Here is a 17,643-nt window from a genome sequence, read left to right as displayed (position 1 = left end):
TGGGTGATTCACAGAGCTTCACAACACTGGAGGAATGGGGAGTAGATGATGTGTCCTGTTTCCAGTGGAGGCTGAGGAGAAGGCTGCCATCGGCTTTGGAGTTGTGAGACCCAGAACTCATGGGTACTTGTCTGAAAAGAAGGATGGTTCAGGCCTTTCACGCAGTTCCTCTGAAAAAGATGGTATTAAAAATAAAAGGAAGCAGAAATCAGTAGAAATATTTTACACCACATACATAATTGGTTGACAGATAGAACCAAAAAGGCAGGAATTGCCATCAGCCTTGGAGTATGTTACCAGTGGCGTCCCACAGGGGTTTGTTTTAGGACCTCTTCATTAATGATCTGAGCTAAGAGTCGCAAGCACAATAGCTATATTTGCACACGGTACAGAGCACATGAAGGTGGTAGACTGTAAACCTGAACAGGATAAGCTGCAGGAGAATTTGAATATACTTGGTAATTGAGTAGACTGGTGACAGATGAAATTAAATGTAGAGAAATGCAAAGTGCTTCACATGGGGACAAAATATCCAGGACGGGACTAGTACTTTAATCAAAAGAAATTAATGCGCATGGAAAATGAAAGCAGTCTGGGGGTCCTGATGGATAATAAACTGAAGCTATCGCAACAATGCTTGGTGTCAGTGAATAAAGTAAATCAAATATTCAGTGCTGGAAAGACAGGCCCGAGATTGGGAGGGGGGAGAGGCCTGTGCTTGGGGCTGGGGGGAGAGGCCGTGATCAGGAGGGGGCAGGCCGAAGGCTTCATTGAGGGGCTGGGGGGGAGCACTCCTTCTCCTCCTGGCCCACAAGGAGCACTGAAAGAGTCACTTATGTTGTGGAACCTGTAGCGCTTGCCTCTCTTTCACTTCCGAGTTTCCTGATCCCTGGGAAACCCGAGCGGTAACAGTAAATTTTAAATCAGGCTCTCAATTGCACTGTGGGAGCCCGATTTAAATATGTTAATTAAATGTCTCACCTCTCCAAAGCGTGTGGGGGGAACATTCCCCATATTTAACTCATTAACGCCCCCCCCCCTCTCCCGACCCTCTCCAGCCCATTGTGGGGGGGTTAATATCAAGGTCACTGTGTACAGTTCTGGTCGCGGCAATATTAAAGGGATATTGCAGCTATTGAAAGGCTACAGAAGACAGCAACAAGAGGGATCGGAGGATGAGGAGTAATTACGTAAATTGGGCATGTTCTCATTGAAAAAGAGATTGAGAGGTGATATAATTTCTGTTTATGGGATTATAAAGGAATGAGAGGATGTAGACCATGACAAGCTGCTTCGCATTGTTCAGAACAGTAGGACCAGAGGACATGGCCTGCACTTGAAGGAAAGTAAATTCAAAACTAACCTACAGAAACTCAGTGAGCGAGTGGTAAATCTATGCAACAGGCTCTCCAGGGAGAAAGTGTAAGCAGTTGTATTGATTCAATCAAATGCAAATCAGATAGATTTCTTTCAGAAAATAATATCTTGGGATAAGGTGTATGAGTAATTTAAGACATGGCATATAGTAAGTGCAGCACTCTTGGGAGGAAAGCTCTCCATCACTGGGTATTTTCTTCACCTCATGTCTGGGTCTACCGGGATGATAGAAGGTGAACTAGATGGATCTTAGTCTTTTTTCGTATGTTCCTATGTTCCTGTGCAACATCATATCTACGTGCAGGCTCTAAGGTCACTCTCTGAGGATGTGCGGCAATTGACACAGCTGTCCTTTGTGGCAACATCACAGAAGCTTTGTCTTCATCGCAATAACAAATGGAGCATTAGTGGCAGCTTTAATGGAATCTACAGCAGGTCTCCACCTCCAGTGAAGCAAAGATTGCAGCTCTGGAGGCAACAGGGGACAGAATGGAGTGCAGTCTAAAATCAAGGCTTCCACACTTGGCAACTGCTGTTTCTCAGGGCTTTCAGGGTCCGATATCTGCCATTAGACCAGCCATCCTGCTGATCAGTAGGGCCACAGATCCAGGGCCCAGTGGAATGTCGACAGCTGGCATTGATCTGCTTGACACTTCTGCTTCTGAGGGCAACAGCACATGCCTGGCCTCTGATTTTCCCTTCAAAGCATGACACCAGTGCAATGTGGGTGGCAGCACCGGGGTGTCCAGAGACAAGCTGAAGAGATGCAGCCAGCAGTGACACCCTGTCAGCAGCAAGCTGCCACGAGATGAGGGCCACCTCAGTCCCATGAGTCTTTTGCACAACATGATCAGCCGATCAGCCAATCACCTCCTGCAATCCTGGCCCTCAGATGGTACTTAGAAGAAGCATGAGAATAGGTTAAAAAAAAGGCAACTGTACGCACCCTGGGGAAGCACAATGGCAAAAAAGAATAGGTTGATTATGTGCACTTTGGAATTCACTATAATAAAACAGAATGTGCATTGACATTGTGTTTTGTGAGTTTAGACTCATACAGGAAAGGGTGCACTTATGCTGGCCTGATGTCTTCACTCAGGTGATAATGCCAAATCTTTATAAAACACTGGTTAGGCCTCAGCTGGAGTATTGTGTTAAATTCTGGGCACCACACTTTAGGAAGGCTGTCAAGGCCTTAGCGAGGGTGCAGAAGAGATTTACTAGAATGGTATCAGGGATGAGGGACTTCAATTATGTGGAGATTAAGAGGAAATTTGATAGAAGTGTTCAAAAACATGAACCATTTTGATAGAGTAAATAAGGAAAAGCTGTTTCCAGTGGCAGAAGGGTCGGTAACCATAGGACACAGATTTAAGGTAATTGGCAAAAGAACCAGAGGTGACAGAAGGAAACATTTTTTTACGCAGCAAGTTGTTATGATCTGGAATGCACTGCCTGAAAGGGTGGTGGAAACAGATTCAATAGTAACTTTCAAAAGGGAATTGGATAAATACTTGAAAGGAAAACATTTGCAGGGCTATAGGGAAAGAGCGGGGAGTGGGACTATTGGAAAACTCTTTCGAAGAGCCAGCAAAGGCACGATGGGCCAAATGGCCTCCTTCTGTGCTGTACCCTACTATGATACTATGATTGGCATAATCATGGGGCAAAGAGGGCTGATGTGTTGTCATTTGGTAGGATGGGTAGTGGATTGAGGGAACATCCCTTTATTTGAAAGTGTGAGAGGAGATAGGCTGTTTAGTCAAAGATAAACTGTACCACAGAAGAGAAGAGTTCAGTGACGACTTGTGCTGTGATGCCTCTTGCAGTAAATGCTGCCTGAATCTCATTAGGTTCTTCTCCTTCTCCATGATAATGGCATACAAATATATGCCCAAACGAATGACATGCCAGCTCTTGAGAACCCCTGACTCTGGGTAGGGAGAGGGAGTGGGAGAGACCTGAAAATCTGCTGGTGGTCTGATCTGATGGGAGGCAAGTCCAGGAGTCAATAGAAGGAAAATAAAATAAAATACATTTCCCAACTGCAGAAATCTGTATTTAAAATTTCCAGACTGTTCTGTGTCTGGGACTCCTCACTTCCACCTCATAAATCACAATCAAAGTTATCCAGAGTGCATTAGCATTACAAACCCAGGAAACTTCCAGCTGCTACACCACTGGCTCTCACTCTGACATATGCAAATGAGGCCAGTGGGAACTGGATGGGTGGATCGTAGGTGGATTCAAAAAGTGCAGGGAAACTTGGGGGAAAAATTTTAAAAGTACACAAGTGGCGGAAACAACATTCACCTGAATTTCCTCATTAAAAAAAAATTCCTACACCGTTTATACACCGCTAATATGCTGAAAATGGCGAGGAACTTCACAATCCATATATTATTATGTAACAGGCTGCTAGCCACCAGATCAGGAACACATCAGTTTAAACACTCACATCTCACCATTTAAACAGGTTATTAAAATGCATTCTGATGCTTTACTTATGCCATTAAATAGTGATTCAAGAGCATGATTCAAAATACTGAAACATACTAGAAAAGGGTACATGACAGAGATGAGTGTTTCAACTAATTTGGGTCTGGATTCAGACTCTTGTTTCCAAGCTCATCACTAATTATGCCTAATAGGTCGTCAAAATGAATTCCTCAAACACTTTTGTCCAGAGTGCATTAGCATTACAAACCCAGGAAACTTCCAGCTGCTACACCACTGGCTCTCACTCTGACATATGCAAATTAGGCCAGTGGGGACTGGGTGGGTGGATCGTAGGAGGATTCAAAAAGTGCAGGGAAACTTGGGGGAAAAATTTTAGATTTTATGATGTTTATTTTAATTTAAATAAAATATCTCTAAAGCAACTCATTCTACCATGCAGGGCAAATCCAGCAATCTCATACTCGCAACATGGAACCTTGCTTGAAGGGAGAATTGGCGCTGCATTGCTGTAGGCCTTTCTCCAACACGTGCTCCCTTTGAGCAAGACTCTCCGCTGGGAGCACGAGATCATTCAATGTACCCTTGTTTTGAAATTCAGCAACAAATTCAATCAGATAGTGAAGCACTTTGCTCCAAGGGTGGACAGCCCATCCCATGCTATCATAGCACATTCAAATTATGGTATTCTCCCATATCATTCAGTGAAATAAAATACTTGTCAATCATGAGGTGCATACCACTGCTTGTGAAATCAGGTGTCAAATGCCTGACATGTTGTATGCTATACAGAATAATGGGCCGGATTTTGGTCTGAGCAGTGAACGAACGGCATCCGCCGTTTGTTTGACATGGACTTGTCCATAGACTTTTCATAGGCTTTAGCATTACAACTTCCTCTTATCCAGTGCAGTGTCCTTTCCCAGGCATCTGGGACCTGTGTGAATGGGGTGAGCTGCTGTGTATCCCCTTAACCAATCAGATTGAAGCATGTTAATAAGCAACACAGACATAGAACCAGGAAGTGTAAGTTAGAATAGTCAATTTAATGTAAAATCAGTTATAGAAAGCAAAATAAAGAGAGGGTAATAAATATTGAATTAAAAGTCAGAGATAATAGAGACAGAAAGAAAAAGTAAAAAAATAAAAAATTTAAACTTCTTTTTTAAATGTCCAACAGCAATTAAAATCTGAAGGGATGAGACTCCACACTTGTAAAAGCAAATTTTCAGTGCCAGAGAGGTTGTTTGGCAGTGATTAAGACTTACCACCCCGTTAAAATTTTGGCTAGACCAAAAAAACTTGACGTACCTTTTTCTGGAGCGATTAATTCGTTTCCAGCAGGGCAGGAGAGGAACTTTGCACTGTTGCAATCATTTGAACTATGAGTCAGCCGGCGAAATCTCCTTCCCGCAAAGCTTCTGGAGGAGCTGGGAGACAGTGAAGACTGTGTTATGCTCTGTGTTAACACCTGTAGTGTCATAATCTATCTGAAATAAGTTTATTGTAAACTATTGATACCATTTACAGCGATTTTGAAACATGGGCTGTGTTAAAATCCCATTTGGAAATGATATATAGCACAAAACATAATTTATGTTTCTTGCTAAAACTGATTGATGTGTAATATTGCAATTTTAACTGCAGGATATCTGTACAGTTGTGTTTATCTGGAGAGAAAGTAGATTTATATGGTGCCCAAACAATAAATTGGAGAAATCCAGAGAAATTTTCAACTGCTGCATTAATTGCTTATTTTGTGAGACGTATCTTGCAAAGTAAGTTGACTGGTTACAGATGGATTCTTTAAGACAAGCCAGAGGGAAAATTTGCAATGAGCATAAACCCATGAGGTTGGCACTCTGTAAGCATGTACTCATGAATAAACATTTGGCATTCTCCTGCTGCTTTCTGTTCCTCTTTCCTGCTTCCCATACAAATACCACTGCTGTCATGGGATATATAAATTCATAATTTTAAAAATGTGCAACATTTTTAAAGTCATCCAAATATAAATGAATTATGGAACAATTGATAATAATTTATTACTACATCCTCTAATAATATAGGTTATTAAATGTAGTATATTTTTAAAATAATTCTTCAAATGTTAATGTAACTCATTGATTACTGGCCCCCTAACTTTATGGGGGATGAGGACGTAACCAAACAAAAGTGAAATGTAACTCCATAGAGACTAGTTTAAACAAATCTATCCAGATCCAAGGGGTTCAGCACAAAAGCTCTGTATTGGCCACTGAGGAACATCATTTGTCTTCTTTAAAGTTTCCTGACTTTTTAATCTTTATGAGAACACTGTACTAGGACATCAATGATATAATGCACGGCTGGGTAGGAAGACTGAATGATGAGGTGCGTGTGTGTTTTTTTTTAAGAAAAGAGCATGGCCCAGATTTTGCTGGAGCACAGCATCTCGCAGCGTGCCCCGTTAGTTAGACTTTTTCCCTCACCCTTCAGCTTGAAGATTTTTTGCCCTGCAAGTTGCTGCAAGTGTGAGCTAATAAGTGTGAGGGCAACGGACCATCTGGGACCTTGGTGAACGATGGGACCAACCGTCTATCTCCCTAACCAATGAGATTTAAGGATTGAGAAAGAAACAAAGGAACGACGGAGAAGGAAAAACAGAGAATTAGAGTCAAATTAGATACAGAAAGAGAAACAAAGAGAGGGAAGGAAAGATTGGATTAAAAGAGAGAAAAAAGAGACACAAAGGAAAAGCAAGAAAAAAATGTAAAATTTTAAATTTTAAAATCTCTAACAACAATTTTCCACCTGTAGGAATGAGAATTGTTCCCTTTCTGGGCCAGAGAGGTTGAGTGGTATTGCAGGAACATAAATCTCCTCATTAAAATGGTACTTACGTTGTTAAGTAGCAGCCCTAACTTTCTGCAGCAAGGTTAATTGGCAATTAATGCACAAATGCAGCAATTTTGTGAAACTCACGGGAGGTTGAGGATGAGCTGTCGTTTTTGCGAGGCTAACGGCAGAACGGCGCAAATTGTCCAGCAATTTGTGGGATTCGCAATTCACGGGGTATCTCTTCCTTGCCACAAGTTGCTGGGCGATTTACACATTAAATTTGCCATTATATTGGTAGCAAAATCTGGGCCCATGTTTTTGTTCTGTAATGCAATAAACAGAACTGTAAGTCCAAGGATTGAGGAATAGTCCTTTTGCCCAGTTGGTTTAACGGATTTATTTCAAGTTGATTTAAGCTAAACTAAACCTGAATCCTTCATTCCTAGCAGTATGATGTATATCATCTTTAGTAAATGTAACTTGAAATCATTCTAAGCAATGTCACAAGTTATTATAAAACAAATACAAATAGTAACTGTTCACTGCTAACTACAGCAATAAATTATTTAGAAAATACATTCCAATCTTTCATTAAAAAAACTTAAATAGTTCCCAATTCAGAAATAAATTGGGAAAAACTATTTCCTCATAATATTTTCCAATAACTTCAAATATAGCAAATATCTTATATGTTTACATCTTTTGAATTTTCCAGTCATCCTAATGCTGTAACAGCGGCAGCTTTTTTTTCTGATGCGTTTATAACTTTATCCCAAAAGTCCAGATAGACATCTATTTTGCATCAGTTTTTTCACCCAGACAAATAAGTTATGGTATATTTAAGTTACATTTGGGAGCAAATTCTGGATCTACTGGGTAACTTCCCTGTTAAATTGCATTCTGGCTGATGGGCGCTTCTTAGGACTGCCCCATTCCATTGATAGACTGTTTTGGGGACATTTCGGGGGAATTCCTCAGCCACCACAGGAATTCTACCTGCCCTACCTTCAATAACTGAGCACATCCTAAGCCTGTTGTGGGCTTAAAGAAGGCTTCAGCAATCAAGGGGATAATGGTAATTGGTAAATGGTAAAAGGGATGGATTATTGTTGTAGAGATAGCCTGCAGGTTGTCTCGAAGATTTGAAAACCTTTTTCGGAGCCTTCATCTTTGACCCAATCCGATCCTTGTATGCCCCCTTTCGGAGTAGCAGGGTGCCTCCTCAATGGGGCGGTGTCTCTGATGTGCTGCTACAGGCATGGGTGCCTGCTCCGAATTACTCCATCCCTGGGATTTGGAAAGGGGCCTATGGTAGGCCGAAGCATGGGTGGAAGTCCTGCCCTGCAGCATTTCTGGTCCTTTAAAAAGATGCTGGAATTTTCATGCCAAATGTTAAAAAAAACAGCGAGAATATAACATAAAAGTTATAGAGCACTTCTTCCCTAATGTTACTTTTTGTTTCTTTATTCTTTCCTCAGCCAATTTATCATGCCTTTGTGAATTGGCAATCAACACAATTTGTTAAAGTCATTACACAAACCAGAGATTACAGCCTAGTAATTACTGTTTGCGATATTTGCGTATGAATGCTTAAAGGATTATATGATATTCCTCTGTCAGTATTTTAATTGAGGCATTAATCTACTGATTTTAAATAGGTTAATGCCTCCATTAAAATAGCAGACAAAGCAGTCAAACAATGCAGTAAACTTTCTTACATTAATCTCATAAACAATCATTTTCATGCCAAATAATTTGCACTTTAATACTAACAGAGTTGTAAACTATCATAAAATAAGACACTAGAGATGTGCAAAATATTAATGAACCAAATTTGAGATGTAGTTTGAAAATATTGTAAAATATTAGCAACCTCTTAAACTGTTGACTCTGAACAACAGACAAGGCCAAAATCTTGTGGTTGGAGTGAATTTTAATTCTTACCTTTCCCCGTCTTTGGGTACTGGAACTGTTACTGAATATATCTTGTAAATTGCATAATGGTCTGTGAAAGGAGTAAACTAAATGGGATGAGTGGCCTTTTCTCTTTCCATGCTTTCTTACGTTCTTACCCTATTCCGTACGTTTGTACATGTGCTTGCCAGCCACATCACATACACCAGGTGACAGAAGACAAAAAGAGTGAAAAATAATATTTATTTTTATTCATTCTCGGGATGTGGATGTCTCTGGCAAGGCCAGCATTTATTTCCGATCCCTAGTTGCCCTAGTTTGATATAACTGAGTAGCTTTGTAGGCCACCTCAGAGGGCAGTTAAGAGTCAACCATGTTGGTGTGGGACTGGAGTCACATATAGGCTAGACCAGGTAAGGATGGCCGATTTCTTTCCCTAAAGGACATTAGCGAATCAGTTGGGTTTTTACAATAGTTTTATTGAAAACTATTAACTGTGAAATATAAACTAAATACTATATTAACTGATTAAAATTATGTGTTGGGCTGCTGCTACCAGACAAAATTATTCTTTTTTAACAGAAGACTAAACCAAGTCAATTACTAGCATTGAATTTGCAAACAGTAGAATCAAGCTGAAATCCTCCTCAATTAAAAGGCCAAAGGGACAGTATCATTATACACAGTCCATACAAAATACCAAGCAGTTTATGTTAACCGCATGCAGTCTGATTGAGTTGTGCTGACTTCGAGCTAATAAGTTAATTGTAATAATTCAGAACTTTTGACTCTCACTAAATTTGGTTGTTCAGAACACAAAAAGTGAAAGCATTCAACTGGGCAACAAATAGTTTTGAATCCCTTTGTGTAATTATCATTCCTTCTTTGCAAATGTCAGTTATTCATCTCTTCTCATTATTAGCAAACAGAAAGAGAATTTAGATAACCGAATAATCTTCCCCATCTCTATGGTTATAAAAATATTATAAAAGTCCCACCTTGAATTCAGTATCTATTTGAAATATTGCCAATAGAATCCCTGTAGGCTACTGTTATTTCAATGTAATAGACATATCCCCCTTCTTCATTGTGAATTACAATTCTCCATGGATAAAACTTTGAATATTCCAATTATCTAAGCAAAAGGGAAAATTGAATTCACCTACGTCTATATTACATTAATATCTTACACAAAGACATACCTTTGGATGTGCTTAGCATCAGTAAGGAGAACATGAGCATGATTTATGGCCCACCTGATGGCAGTCAGATACAATTCATTTTGCATATACTCTTTTAAACAAGGTTGAATCTTGCACTGAAGGGACGACTACTTAGAAGCCCCAACCAATATGATGGGCACATGCCATATTGGTTACAGCTGCTAAGTAGACATGCCTGAAACTGGCGTTAGGCCTATTGTGTATGCAAATTGGAGGCCTATCGCCTGTTTCAGGCCCCTTTGCCAAATTGGATTGAAAATGACCGTAAATGCTGCGATCAGTTTCTTGAGGTGCTCAGCAATCAAACCAGTGGTCCATAAAAGGGCGCACTTGCATTTGGATGCAACATTGAAAGAGGTGGGAGGCAGGAGTACTCATCCCAGTAAAATATTTAAACTTCCGGTCATTGCTCACCCCCCCAAACGAATTTACTCAATGATGTAGCTTCCACAGCTTCCTGGGGCAGCAAATTCCACAGACCGACCACCCTCTGAGTGAAAAAGTTTCCCCTCATCTCAGTTTTGAAAGAGCAGCCCCTTATTCTAAGATTATGCCCCCTAGTTCTAGTTTCACCCATCCTTGGGAACATCCTCACCGCATCCACCCGATCAAGCCCCTTCACAATCTTGTATGTTTCAATAAGATCGCCTCTCATTCTTCTGAACTCCAATGAGTAGAGTCCCAATCTACTCAACCTCTCCTCATATGTCCGCCCCCTCATCCCCGGGATTAACCGAGTGAACCTTCTTTGTACTGCCTCGAGAGCAAGTATGTCTTTTCTTAAGTATGGAGACCAAAACTGTATGCAGTATTCCAGGTGCGGTCTCACCAATACCTTATATAACTGCAGCAATACCTCCCTGTTTTTATATTCTATCCCCCTAGCAATAAACGCCAACATTCCATTGGCCTTCTTGATCACCTGGTGCACCTGCATACTAACATTTTGATTTTCTTGCACTAGGACCCCCAGATCCCTTTGTACTGCAGTACTTTCCAGTCTCTTGCCATCAAGATAATAACTTGCTCTCTGGTTTTTCCTGCCAAAGTGCATAACCTCACATTTTCCAATATTGTTTGCATCTGCCAAATCTCCTCCCACTCACCCAGCCTGCCTATATCCCCCTGCAAGTTTTTTATGTCCTCCTCACTCTCTACTTTCCCTCCCATCTTTGTATCATCTGCAAACTTTGATATGTTACACTCGGTCCCCTCCTCCAAATCGTTAATATAGATTGTAAAGAGTTGGGGACCCAGCACCGACCCCTGCGGAACACCACTGGCTACTGGTTGCCAGTCCGAGAATGAACCATTTATCCCAACTCTCTGCTTCCTGTTAGATAACCAATCCTCCACCCATGCCAGAATATTACCCCCAATCCAGTGATTCTTTATCTTGAGCAACAATCTTATATGTGGCACCTTGTCGAATGCCTTCTGGAAGTCTAAATACACTACGAGCACTGGTTCATGTGCCACACAAAGCATTTTATCATCTCTATGAGTACTTATCTTTATAACCCCTATCCTGTTCCTAACTAAACTGCACAACAATAACCTGAACCAAAGCTGAGCACACCAGCTAAAAAGTGCAACAAGTAACATCTTTTTGACCAAATCACTTGTCAGCTTTGATGCTGGGATTACATGTAACCAATCTCAATTCATATAAAGATTCAAATAACAAGCCATTATGTTAAGAGATGCTCAATGAAAATGCGGGTATCCACGTATGGGTTTTTAAAAAATAACAAAAGAGATTATTTCAAATATAAAAGAGCTGTCTGCAGATAAAGTCAAAACTCATCAGCAAACATGAAGGGGGTTAAATTCGATAACCCCCAAATTTGGGCGCAGGGGTCGCAGTGCACGATTAACCTGTCGTTCCGATGCAGACAGCACATGAGATTCGTGCTGCCTGGTCATTTACCTGATTCTGGCACACGCAGCCAGGCCTAGCAGCGACTTTGAATGACATCTCACCAGCAGGGGGGCCTGATATCGTGAGAGTGCCTCGCACCTCTTAAAGGCAGCCTGCACCTCTTATGTGCAAAATATAAGATACGGGTCCGCAAAGAGTCTGAACGGAGATCAGACATCGCACATGTAAAATACAGTTGCAGGTCCCGTTCTTATGTTTACAAACTGAATAAAGGTTGCGCACTACTAAATCCCAAAACCTCCAATCTGCACGCCAGACCTCACCAGTCTGCCGATCTGAGTTTGTACCAGGCCTGTGAGAGACCGTGCACCAAGGTTCTTTGCTGATGCACTAGAGGCCTTGGTGCAAGAGGTGGACAGAAGGAGGGGTATCCTATATCTGCAGGGGGGCAAGAGGCCCTCCAGACATATGCTCAAGAGGCAGTGGGAGGCAATAGGGGATGAAGCGCATAGCACCATGAACATAGATGCAGTGCAGGAAGAAGTTCAATGCTTTGACACGAGTGGTCAAGGTAAGTGAGGTCAACTCAAAAGTCACACACACTGACAGCTATTCAACTATGATAGGCACATCACCCAAACATCCTGCAGGACACACACCAACACGTGTCCCACTTTCTTGAAGGAGAAAGTGGTGCATAACAGGAGGCAGCAAGTGGCAGTGGCATTTAGCTCCTCGAGCCTGTACCCTATTCAATGAGATCATGGTTGACCTGTGACCTAACTCCATATCCCTTAATACCCTTGGTTAACAAAAATCTATCAATCTCAGATTTAAAATGAACAATTGAGCTAGCATCAACTTTCCTTTGCAGAATAGCATTCCAAACTTCTACCACTCTTTGCGTGTAGAAGCATTTCCTAACTTCACTCCTAATTTTTAGGCTATGTCCCCTAGTCCTAGTATTCAAGTATAGGAGACCTCAAAAAACAGATACAAATACATCAGCAACCAGAAGCAATATCCAGCAACTAACTTGTAAATCCTGCATGGTCCCTTTAAATAGTGCTGGTGGGGGTTCCTCCAGACTGTCCTCGACGTGTTCACCTGTTCGTGGTTAAGACAGTGTGTTGGTGGAGCATTGAATGCCAAAATGGTACCTATCCCTTTAAATCAGCATTGCACACTGAACTAATGCATATTCTCCTTACTTTACATGGTACCGGCGTTTGTTATCTGTGCATGTGCAAACACCTTTACCAAGATGGCGTCTGGCACACTAGAAATGTGCGCGTACATTCTGGACGCCATTTTGGTACCGTAGGAGGCTGTGTAGCGCCGACAAAACGGACACTATACGGCCGAACTTGTGACCCGTATAGTTTTGATTTTAGTGCATATAGTTGGAAGGTTATTCATGTACAACAGAAACAGCAGCGGACCCAACAGAGAGCCCCGAGGCATAATGACTGTAATAGTGTAGAAAATAGAATCAGTATTCTCAATCATAACCTTATGTTGTCAGTCATACCATTAATATAAAAACCATATTACTGAAATAGGGCACAAGCCAAATACTTACAATCATAAGGGGTTACATATATTTCAGATTTTGTACCGATTCATTACAGTTTTTGCATTACACTAATGCAGAATCTGTCATATAACTGCAGTTTAAAGCAACCAATGTGAAGTTGAACCAATTTCTCAGAAGCAACATGAGACCACCTTACACCAATTTGGCCTCATGTGCAGTACCCGAATATCATCTGATCACATAAGAAGAAAACCCTCTGTTTTTGTACCATTTCATTCATCATTGCATCTAGAGTTCAAGCACACTTCTCGCCAATGACACGTAATGTTGAATTAGCTATGACTTTTCCTATCGTACCAATGGTAACATAGAAGTGGTCAATAATTCCAAACGTATGGACATACGAAAAAGGACAGGAAAAGTCCACCTGCTCCATCAAGCCAGCTTCATGCAAACAGAATGTAGCCTATCAGCCCATCAGCCCATCTTCCAGTCAGGCAATCGCCTAGAAAAGACAAAAAAAAGGAAAAAAACTGAGGTCTGTTTAGGGAGAAGTCTGTGGCACTCCTCTCTGTCCCGCAAAATCAAGCAAGCAAGTCCAGGAGCTCGCAGTAACTCGTGCTTATCACTAACCCCAGCTAACCTGCCATCTACCATCTGTACCTTCAAACATCCTCATCTCTCAGGAACTTATCCAGCTCAATTTTGGAGGATGACAGGGAGCTCACACTCACCATGTGCTTCAGTGAACTGCTCCAGAAGTGGATGACTGTCTGAAAAGAAATACTGCCTAGCATTTAATCTAACTCTTTGCTTACATATCTTGTACTCATGCCCATGTTCTCATACTCGTTCTCCCAGTCCTATCTAGCTCAACAAATCTATCCAACTGGACAGATTCTATTCTCTTCATCATTTTAAAAAGATTAAACTTGTAAGCCTTCTTTTCTCCAATCCAAAAAACAAACAATTCCTTGAGCCTATCATACAAACATAGGAGGTCCATCTAATTTGGCTTCTACCATTCTGGTAGTCACATGATACAATGATAATGGAGTTGTTGATTAATCAGAGCTATCCTGATAGCTAAGGGCCCAAAGATTGGGGGTCATTTTGGTTCCCTTGCTCGGGAAGATCTTCAGACCCTCAATATTCATCTCTCGGGGCTCAGTTTTAAAAGGGTAGTGGGATGGCAGCAGTGGGGGGGGGGTAGGGGGAGCGGTGAAGCTGCGCGTGGGCAAACCCGAATAAAAAAAACTTATCTTTTCCAACGCGATCATGATGTAATTGATGGTGATTAAGGTTGTTTCTGGGTTTCGTGCCCGGCAGCCAGCCTGATTGACAGGCCGACAGGAGCTGCAACACAGCGTTGTGGGGGAGGGGGAGAGAGAGAGAAAGAGACGTCATCCGGTGCTGGAACAGAGAGTGGTGAAGATCGGGGTGGGGGGGGGAAGATCGGAGGGGGGGGTTAGTGGGGGAGATCGGGGTGGGGGAGAAGGGTAGATCAGGAGGGTGGAGAGAGGGGAAGGAGAGGGACATCAGAGAGGGAGACATCGGGGACTGAGAGGGACATCGGAGAAGGAGACATCAGGGGGGGAGGGGGACATCAGAGAGGGGGACATTGGACATCGGATCGGGGGGTGCAGGCGACATCAGTGGAAAGGCAGGTTTATTTTGTTTTTTAACTTTGTGCAATGGTATTTTATTTAACTTATTTTGTTTATTTTTGCCTGATCCAGCCCTTCACGTCTGGTTTCATCAGGCATGAATCGGAAGCCGTGGGAAAGCCGCCCAGGTAAGTTTAAAATCGTTTGAATGATTTACTATGTCAGAAATAAAGTACCTTAAGTACCTCAATGAGGCACATTTGGTTCTTTAACTATCATTCCGCCGGCTTTAATTCGGGAAGCGCGCACGCACGCAGGCACGTCTATGGGAAACCCGGAAGTCGAGGGTTGGGGCCGACTTCCTCACCCACTTGGGATTTTCCCAATTTTTGCAGCCCCCCCAGCCCCCAACGCACCCGCAATTTTATTTGAAAATCAGGGCCTATGTGTGGGGACAAAAATTGGATACTGGATCTCAAATATGGCTGTAATTCGACTTTGTACAGCCTGAGTATACTACATTAGGTATTTACTTGTAATGATCTAGCAATATACCCTGAAACCATATTTCTTTCTCAAAACATCCGAGGGCATTATTGTTTTCCAATCATTTTGCCACATTGCTTGTGGACCTTCAATGTATTATCCACTATAAACTGCAGTTCCCTCTCCTGCTCTGCAACCTTTAATGGATATCCTTGCATTGTATACACATAGGGCTGCAATTAAACAGCCCCAAATGCATCACACTAATTGTTCTAATCAGCAGTTAATCACCATTTTAATGAAGTAAAATAACTCTGATAGCATAGGAGAAAGGATCATATGTGACTTTATGGTCTGCATGTCTCTGTCAAATTTCTGATAGCCTTACGGGGAGGGAAATATGCTGTCTCAATTCTGGATGACTAATCATTAAAGTCTGCTGCCCAAATTTTCCTCTGCGGCATGATTGCCACTTGAAGTGTGATGGGGTAGGACTTCCAGCCACCTGACTGCACCAGTGCTGATCCCACCAAAGTTCCAGGGTCAGCCTAATTAAAATATTGTGGATGGATTCCAGGCATTGTTGACGCCTCTGATTGGAAGCTTGCTCATTTGAGAGTTAGAAATGGCATATTGCTGCAGGAGTTAAGTGACTGCTGCAGCTTAAAAATCCAGGTATTAAAAAAAAGAACATTTTGAGTAAAAGCAGGAGTTAAAATCATTGGACAATGACATAGGGATTTGTTGAGCCTCAGGTTTTCAAAAGCAGTGGAATTGCTGCTGGTTCAACTAATTGTAAACAATTTTACAACACCAAGTTATAGTCCAACAAATTTATTTTAAATTTGTTGGACTATAACTTGGTGTTGTAAAATTGTTTACAATTGTCAACCCCAGTCCATCACCGGCATCTCCACATCATGGTTCAACTAACAGAGAGGAGGAGGTCCTGTTTAGGACAAGAGCAGAGAAAACCCTCCAAAGTGCCCAGGCACAGTAGAAGGAGATAGCCAGAGTAGTCAGTGTCAACTGGACAACCCCACACCTGGTAACTCAGTTTAATGACCGTACCTCATCAGACAAGGTAAGAGGAGCCAGCCATTCCTTATTATAATGCACTGCACTAAGCATGCCTGCTAGTAACAGCCACCTTCCCCTTACTGTGTTAAAGTAGGAACATAGGAACATAGGAACAGGAGTAGGCAATTCAGCCCCTCGTGCCTACTCCGCCATTTGATAAGATCATGGCTGATCTGTGATCTAACTCCATATACCTGCCTTTGGCCCATATCCCTTAATACCTTTGGTTGCCATAAAGCTATCTATCTCAGATTTAAATTTAGCAATTGAGGTAGTATCAATTGCTGTTTGCAGAAGAAAGTTCCAAACTTCTACAACCCTTTGTGTGTAGAAATGTTTTCTAATCTCGCTCCTGAAAGGTCTGGCTCTAATTCTTCGACTGTGCCCCCTACTCCTAAAATCCCCAACCAGCGGAAATAGTTTTTCTCGATCCACCCTATCCGTTCCCCTTAATATCTTATAAACTTCGATCAGATCACCCCTTAATCTTCGAAACTCGAGAGAATACAACCCCAATTTGTGTAATCTCTCCTCGTAACTTAACCCTTGAAGTCCGGGTATCATTCTAGTAAACCTACGCTGCACTCCCTCCAAGGCCAATATGTCCTTCCGAAGGTGCGGTGCCCAGAACTGCTCACAGTACTCCAGGTGCGGTCTAACCAGGGTTTTGTATAGCTGCGGCATAACTTCCTCCCCCTTGTACTCTAGTCCTCTAGATATAAAGGCCAACATTCCATTTGCCTTCTTAATTATTTTCTGCACCTGTTCATGACACTTCAATGAACTATGTACCTGAACCCCTAAGTCCCTTTGGACATCCACTGTTTTTAACTTTTTACCATTTAGAAGATCTTACCATTAATGTCCTGGAGGTAGCACAGTGCCGTTTAGACCCCAAGCTTCACCTGCAAGTTTTCCATCACTGGCAGCATTGCTGGAAGCCGCACTTAAATGTCAAGAGAAAAACCAGTGACGCTGATTTTTGTGGGTCCAGGAGATGCTGCTGATCCCCTCTCCATTTAAACGCTTACTTCTGGCTTAGCTCCAGAGAGATTTCTCATGCCCCTGAACCTTCCTCCCGCTCGATCAGCAAGCTGGCAGCTTGTTGATCCCATTCAAATGAGGCCCAACCATGAAAATAATTTGGGTCTCACACTAATGTCATCAGGCGGACAGTGCAATCCATCCTCCCTACCGCAAGGCGAAGCTCACTCTATATGAAAATCTGCCCCAATAGGTGGAGCACATTTGATGCTCATT

The sequence above is a fragment of the Heptranchias perlo genome, chromosome 6, assembly GCF_035084215.1.
Source record: "Heptranchias perlo isolate sHepPer1 chromosome 6, sHepPer1.hap1, whole genome shotgun sequence".
In the NCBI taxonomy this organism is placed as follows: domain Eukaryota; kingdom Metazoa; phylum Chordata; class Chondrichthyes; order Hexanchiformes; family Hexanchidae; genus Heptranchias; species Heptranchias perlo.
Note: the sequence above shows the minus strand (reverse complement) of the source record.